Here is a 7,279-nt window from a genome sequence, read left to right on the forward strand (position 1 = left end):
AGGGCAACACCTAGGACCAGACAATCATCCCACAGGTCCTTTTGTTCCCTGTCTTCTCCTCCATTTCTCAGCCTACTGCTCCCGATGAGCACCATAAAACCTCTTAGGCTCCTCCCACATCTAATATTCATTCTCTCCTTAGGTCCTTCTCAGTGGAGGATACATGGAGAAGCATGGTAAAGAAGACCTAATGATGAGGAAAGGCCAGGACATTTTCTAGTAGCTTATAAAGCAACATGGTAGCAAGAAACATCCAGTAGTGTATGAAAATCTGATACATCATAGACCAGAGAGGTGCTGTGGCTTCCTAGCTTTACAGTACATTGCACTGGCATCACTGGCATATTCCTGCTTAAACTTTGATGCTATTTGCAACAGCTATCCCAGAATCCGGGCAAGGTAAAAGGGTTAGAGGAATTGAGTTGTAGGTAAAGTTTATCATTAAACCTGGTCAGGGAATATTTTTGGCCCTATAGAAAGTTTCAAATATCTTAGGAGGGAGGGGGGCTGAGTTGTTCTCCAGCCAGATCAGCTTCCTAATCCCATTCCCCACTCAGCTCTACAGATGCTTATGTCAGCACAACTCTGGGAGCAGTACGGGGCGGGAAAAAAGGCCAGAGGGTGAAAACCCTGCAGGGATGGCTTAAACGCTCATCAAACTGCAGCACAGGAGAGCTGTCCCCCTTCCCTCCCTCTGGTGCTACTGGACGCGGTGCATGTACAAGCGACCTCCTCCCGATGCTGCGGCCGCAGCCAGCCCGGCCCACGCACGCACCAAGCGCAGCTCCTTCGGTCAAACGTGTGTGGGCAGACAGTTGAGTCTTGGCAGACCTGCTTGCAAAATTGGGTCTTATGTTAGCTAATATAGACATATTTTTAAGTGATCCCACTTCATTAGCTACTTTACCAGGGCCTCAATATATAATGGGTGAAATCCATTAGTTATCTGACAGTTCTAGCTATTCTGCATGTCAAGTCCCATCTCTTTATTTATATATTCAGACCGTTATGGCAAGCATGTGCGCTAGTTGTACCCCTCCACCTACTCAGTGCTAATTTAAGAGTTGTTATTTTTGGCGCACGGTGATTGTGTGCATAAAAAGTTCAGTTTCCTCTGAAAAAATTAAAAAGAAAACAGAATGGGAATCTGCACAGAAAAGTCCCCTTACTAACACTATTGCCCAACACCAGCAAACCCTGTTTTCAAGCAATTTACCAGAAGTAAACTGACTATAATCCTAAAAAGATTCTGTTTGCGTTTATGAATGACTGAGTTGCAAAAACCACCGTTGTTTTCAACATAACTGGTATATGGGGCATCCAGGAGAATGTTCACTCAGGAAAAAAACTTGGCAATTCACAAACAACAGCATAATTTATTGTAAGGATGATAACTTGGTGATTGGAAACCTGAAATAACATTTGTTTATCAGGAGATTGTTACAGGTTAGGAAAACTCAAAAGCAACATTCTGTCTCTACTGTAGTCATTCCTTGTCCATTTTTAAAATTGATTATCTGTAAATAAAGCATTTTTCTTTGTAATGCATATTTTGATATTTCTTCTCAACACAAAAGACTGTTACTCCTGAGCACTGTGCTTTGTACCAGAGGGACAGGGTTAGCAGAGGATATTTCAAGTTCAAAAGTTGAGAAAGTAATTAAAAATATTATGGAAGTTATTTACTGAAAAGTAGTTGTACACTGTTAGTACTCTGTCAAGGATGTGTTGTTGCATGTGTGTAGGCTGACATTTTACTCCCTGCAGATGATTAGCAGAAGAACTGCTTACCACCAAGGTCCCAACCAAGCCATTAAAATTGGTTTGAATTAGGACTTCTCCTGTACTGGTGAACTTCATGCCTTCTTATTCATTCTACTGTCAGTTTTGCCTTCACCTTAAAAAAAAGAACAACTTCATTACAACCCAGAAATTGTTGCTGTCTCTTTTTCTTTGAAAACAGCAACAAAAATGTAATAATAGAGGTTTTTTCCTGGCTCTTAAATAACTCAGATTGGTTCCAAGGCCATGAAATTTGTACACAAAAAATAGCTATCCCTGCTTAGTATCCCTTATAGCAGGGACAGTCTCTATTTTCACAAGTGCAAAATATCTGTCATTCCTTATAAAGTACCTTCCCAAAGCCTACTCAGGCCTTTGCATATTTCAAGAACTACATTGCCTTCCCTCTTTTTTCAGCCAGTATTTCTCTGTATAATTTTCAGGCTGCAGCAAGGCTAAAACAACAGTACATCTAGGATTCTGTAAAAGAGGGGATGCATCTGATGAGTTAGGGTCCACCTTAGCCTCTGCTTCTCTTTGACAAATGCTGTTATCTGTGTTCACTGCCAGGTGAAACACTAAGAGACATGCACAATCACAGAGTACTTTGGATAATGGCAAAGCAGGAACTTTCCTGGGGGTACAACTGCTAAAGTCGTAAGTATGAGTACGGGGAAGGCAATAGCCATTCCTTCCAATTCCAGTCCTGTTGTCATGTTACAGTATTAAAGGATTTCTTTCAATTTCATTGCTAATTTGTGGGTAAAGAATTCATTACTGGTAGCCTGTGTGAGGAAAAATTTCATTTAAAATGAAATATTTGTTTCTTGTTGGATTAGCTTAACCCGCACATGTAAACCTCAGCACAGTCTGTGTTATTGCATTAGCCTTTTGCTTCTGGAAACCTGGCCTCAGCCTTGATTTAGGTCACAGACAGAAATGCATTTATTGTCCTTAACTAAATCCCAAAGGGGACGTTTGCCCTTGTGACCACGTTGCCAATACCCCAGCAGGATTTGGTCCCAGCCCTGCATGACTGGCTTTTGCCTTTGTGAAAAGAATCATGATGAGCCCGTGAAGGTCAGCAGAGGAGAGGGCAGGACCGGCACGCTTTGTGGCAGGATTTTCATCTTCTACCCTTCCACGTGTGAACACACAAACAGCGAGGTGTGGGGCAAAAAACTGAGACTGGAATGCTGAGTGCATGAGTGACAATTTCATTGAAAACACCAACACCGTCTTAAATGTCAAGGAGGCACTTTAAGAAGATAGAAATAATCACATCTTTGAAAGCTAGATGCAAGGTGAGAGCCTATATGCGAAAGATAAGCCTTACAGACGGCAGATCGAGAAAGACAGGCTACCAGACGGACGGTGGCTTCGCCATCAGGAGGCATGAGCTGAGAGCTCAGATTTCTGGGGCACCTCTGAGCATGCTCACCCATCTCACTTCTTCTCTTAGGATGCAGCTTGAGATTACACTAGAGCCACGTAATAGCAAACGAGCGCACAAAGGGGCAGCGCTGGACCCGCTCCTTCACCTCGGCCTTTGAGCCACCCGTCCTCACCGCTTGCCTTGCATGGTCTGACCCTGCAGTCAGCAAGCTGAGTCAGCCAAAACCTGGCTCTCCAAAAGCAAGACGACAGCTTTCGCTTGGTTTAACTACCTGAACAGGCTGGCTGGAGGGAGAGGCGAGTGCTGGTACCAATATAAAGGCAAGGAGAGCCTCCCAATAGCAGAGAGCTGTTACATTGCTTTAGCTATAATGTAAAGAGTACAGCAAGCAGCTCCACAAACAGTGGTATTGCTGCAGCAAAAGGGATGGGACAGAGCTAGGAAGAGACAAGAAAAGTGAAGAGGGGACAGAAGACACTTAAACTGCCGTTGCCATCGAGAAAAGCACAGCCCAAGCCTGTAAATCAGCAGCTGTTTGTAGGGAGAGGAAGTCTGGTTTGATATTGGGTTGTTGTGGGTTTTTTCACCAGGTCAGTTGATAATGTCGGAGAAACACAGCAGCTTTCAAGCACAAAAGCTCTTCCTCGTACTCTCTGAAAAAGAAAGAGCAATCTTCATGTTAAAAATAGATTATTGAAATCAATTGTTCTGGGTTTAACTGAATTATGTTAATCAGTGGGACAGCTCAAGAACAATGCGTCAGCATTTAGTCAGCATTTGCAAATCGCTCACAAGGCAGAGGTAATAAGAGAGGTACGTAAAAGCTGCTTGTGGGATACCAAGGTGTTAGCAGGAAGAAAAAATTTGTAATATGCCTTATAAGTTAATATCTTGTTAAATCTGGCATGTCTTTTTAGCCAGTAGGCTCTTTAACTCCAGGTTCATTTTTTGGAAGTATTTTGTATGTGCCTCTGAGTGTCTGTTTTATGAAAAAATGTCCCCCTATTCTCAATTTAGGGTTTCTGTCTCTATGGGTTGTCTGCGTGAGTTAATTGTGGTGATTAATGGTTGCTTGAGTTCCCCCATGCTATTTCTTCAAAGGTAGTGGTGCACTGAGTGGGATATACATCATTCTGGGGTGTGCACGAGTGCTACATCCCTGACTGATTTGGTGGCTGTGGATGTGTAATGGCAATGTGTTTTGCCTTTATTGCACTAAAGTAATTGCCCATATGGGGGGCCCCATGGAAGAGAGTACAGTTTATTAATTCATGTGAGGAGCTGATACTCTTCAGCAATAATGCCTAAGAAGTACTTGTATGATTAATAAGAATGGATTTTAAAAAATTTTATCTTCAAAATGGTATTACTGAACTTGTAAACATGTGCGTTCTCATAGACTTAGCCTTTAATTCTACTGTAGTTTGCTCTGTAGCATCATCTGGTGGTAGACACAGGGAAAAATTACCTCTCCAGCAGCTTATATCTTCTACGTCTTCCATTATTGTAGTATCTCATAACCTCCTTCTTTGCCTCTTTTTCTCCTCTGCACCGCACCTTATTCTCCTCTGGGTAAGTTATTGCTCTTAGAGTCACTGGAGTCACACAAAAACTGCAAGAAGCATTTGATCCGGCTGACCCTGAAATACTGCCAGTCCTCCTTGGCACAGATGGGACAAGTGAGAATTTACCCTGTCCGAAATTTGCCTCTTTATAGAGGCAAACCCTGCCCTTCCAGGGTTTGGCTGAGCAAGGGGAGAAGGGGACGCAAAAAGCTGGGAGGCTTCATGTGGAATTCAGCCCCCACAGTGCTAAGCGAGTACTGGCACGACCCCTGCATCCCTTCCTTACTAAATCCCCTTCTGTCATCACTTAATTATGTGTTGGTGGCATTTTGCTTTCTTCATTTCTGAAACATGTTTAGTGGTCTGTCTAATCAGGAAATGATATGTTAGAGGAGCCAGGTGTTCTCTAAATTGATATTCCTATCTTGTGCATGCAAGGTGGATTCTGTTACTTGGGGCTGTTGTGTTGCCTGGCTTTTTTTTTTTTTTTTTTTGTCCTGGCAAGATTGTGCCTGTTTCTAAAGGGCCAGAAAACTCATGCTGGCATTTTTAATGAAGATGTTGAAATTACATGATTATTACATTATTAAATTCTGTACTTATTCAATTATAGAAAACTCAGAAAGTATCTCTGTGCTGCCTATTTTTAAATGCTTTTTTCCCCAGCAGACCATTTGCACATGACAGACTGGTTCTGTGTCCTGTAAAGGACGTTTTTTTCTCCCTAAGCAAGTCCTTATGCCCCTTGTTTTTATTACAGTCCAATATAAGACGCCATATAAAGACGCCTTTTCCATGTCCCCACAGAAATGAGAGAGCTCATTTATGCTAACTCGAAGGCTTTCTGATCTCTTTTCAGACTGGTGGTTTTCAAGCATTGCGAGAGAGATTCTCTCTCTTCCAGAAGGCTATCAGCCATCCTTTCCAGACACTGTGGGAGGAAAAAGGAGATTTCTTTCACAGCTTATATTGTCACAGTGCTAAAAATTCATCAAGGTTTCCAAATTATGAACCTAATTAGAAAAGGGCAAACTTATTTTTGTTGAGCTGATAAGCCTACATTATTTCTTCCATTTGCTTCCTCAGACCCTTCAGCCACATATCCTAAAATTATTGAGCATGTGCAACAGACAATTAGGTCTAACCAAACCCCTACTCTTGGCCAGATATCTGAAGCTAGAATCTGCATAAAACAGGATTAGCCATTAAGCATGTTGGTTGGGTAAAGAAATATACTGGGACGAGGGTAACAAGGAATCCACCAAAATGGTCTCATTTAGTGGAGCAAGGAATGTCTTCTGAAAATGTTCCTTTTAGGTGTTATATGAAATGGCCTGACCTATACTCCATCAAGGAATTAGAACATGACTTATAAAACCTTGCAGGGCTCAGCTGCTGTGTGGTTTCTCACGGTGGCTAGTTGTGAACGTCTGGCAGATAAGTACTCAAAGCACTTTCTCTGAAGTGCTAAAAATTTACCAGAGCCTGACACCATCAGCTCTCACAGCATTGGTTCAACTGAGCAGGGACTACCTGAATCCAACACTGTAGAAGATCAGTGGCCATTTAAGGAAAGTTGGTGGTTAGTCTGCTGGTTCGTGAGGTACAGCTGAAACTTGTTTCATCTCTAGGTTTCCTAAAGACGACTGATGATGGTAATATTTATGTGAGTGGGCAGAGGGAGTTGTGTGTATGTATAAAATAGCCACCGCGCCTGATTAGTTTACTTCTTGTTCTAGCCATTATGAATTTCAAGTATTTTAGCAAATGAAGAGCGGAAGGTACTGTGAAAGGTAGTGAGCCCGTCAAATGAAACCTGGACCAATATTGCCACCCAGTGGTTAGCACCTATTAACACGCTTGACATTGCTAACGTGCCCTGAATTCACTAGAACAAACCCTAACTCTAACACACAAAACCACTGTTTATACTCATTCAAACTGTTTTTTTCCCCGTTGGTCCTACCAGAGTCAATACTTAAAAAAAAGACTGATAAAGTGCAAGAAACCATGCATATGAGGTATTTAGCTTGTTTTAAGTACCTTTTTCCTTTCTCACTTCTGTTTTAAGAAGTATCATTTAGAGATTAGTCTTTGTGAAGTAATCCCCATAAAATTTGTATACGTTGCTGAATTTGTCTCTGATCTTTCTTCCTGATTCTGATGTAATAAATTGTCCTGCTCTTTTACAGTGCATAAAGTTGAGCTTTGCAGTTGAGCTGAGTGTCAGGAGGGCAATTTGTTAAAGTGAGTTTGGAGCATAGAGCAAAACTGACTGTTTCTGTGATGACAAGTTACATAACCACATAATATTGCACGTACGAAGTTCAGCTACCCCTTATAAAACAGGTCGATTAGGAGCTCTGAACAGAGGGTGCTGGGCAGGAGGCAAGGAGAAAGCTAACGTTACAGCGGTTTGTACTAGAGAAACTAGAATCCCCCTTCCGCGAGTTTTTCCTGAGTGCCACGGGGCGAGCTGTTCCGGCACGGGCTGCCCGTGCAGCGGGCTCAGGGCCGGAGGAGGAGGGCTACAGTG

This window comes from Struthio camelus, chromosome 1 (genome assembly GCF_040807025.1).
Source record: "Struthio camelus isolate bStrCam1 chromosome 1, bStrCam1.hap1, whole genome shotgun sequence".
NCBI lineage: Eukaryota > Metazoa > Chordata > Aves > Struthioniformes > Struthionidae > Struthio > Struthio camelus.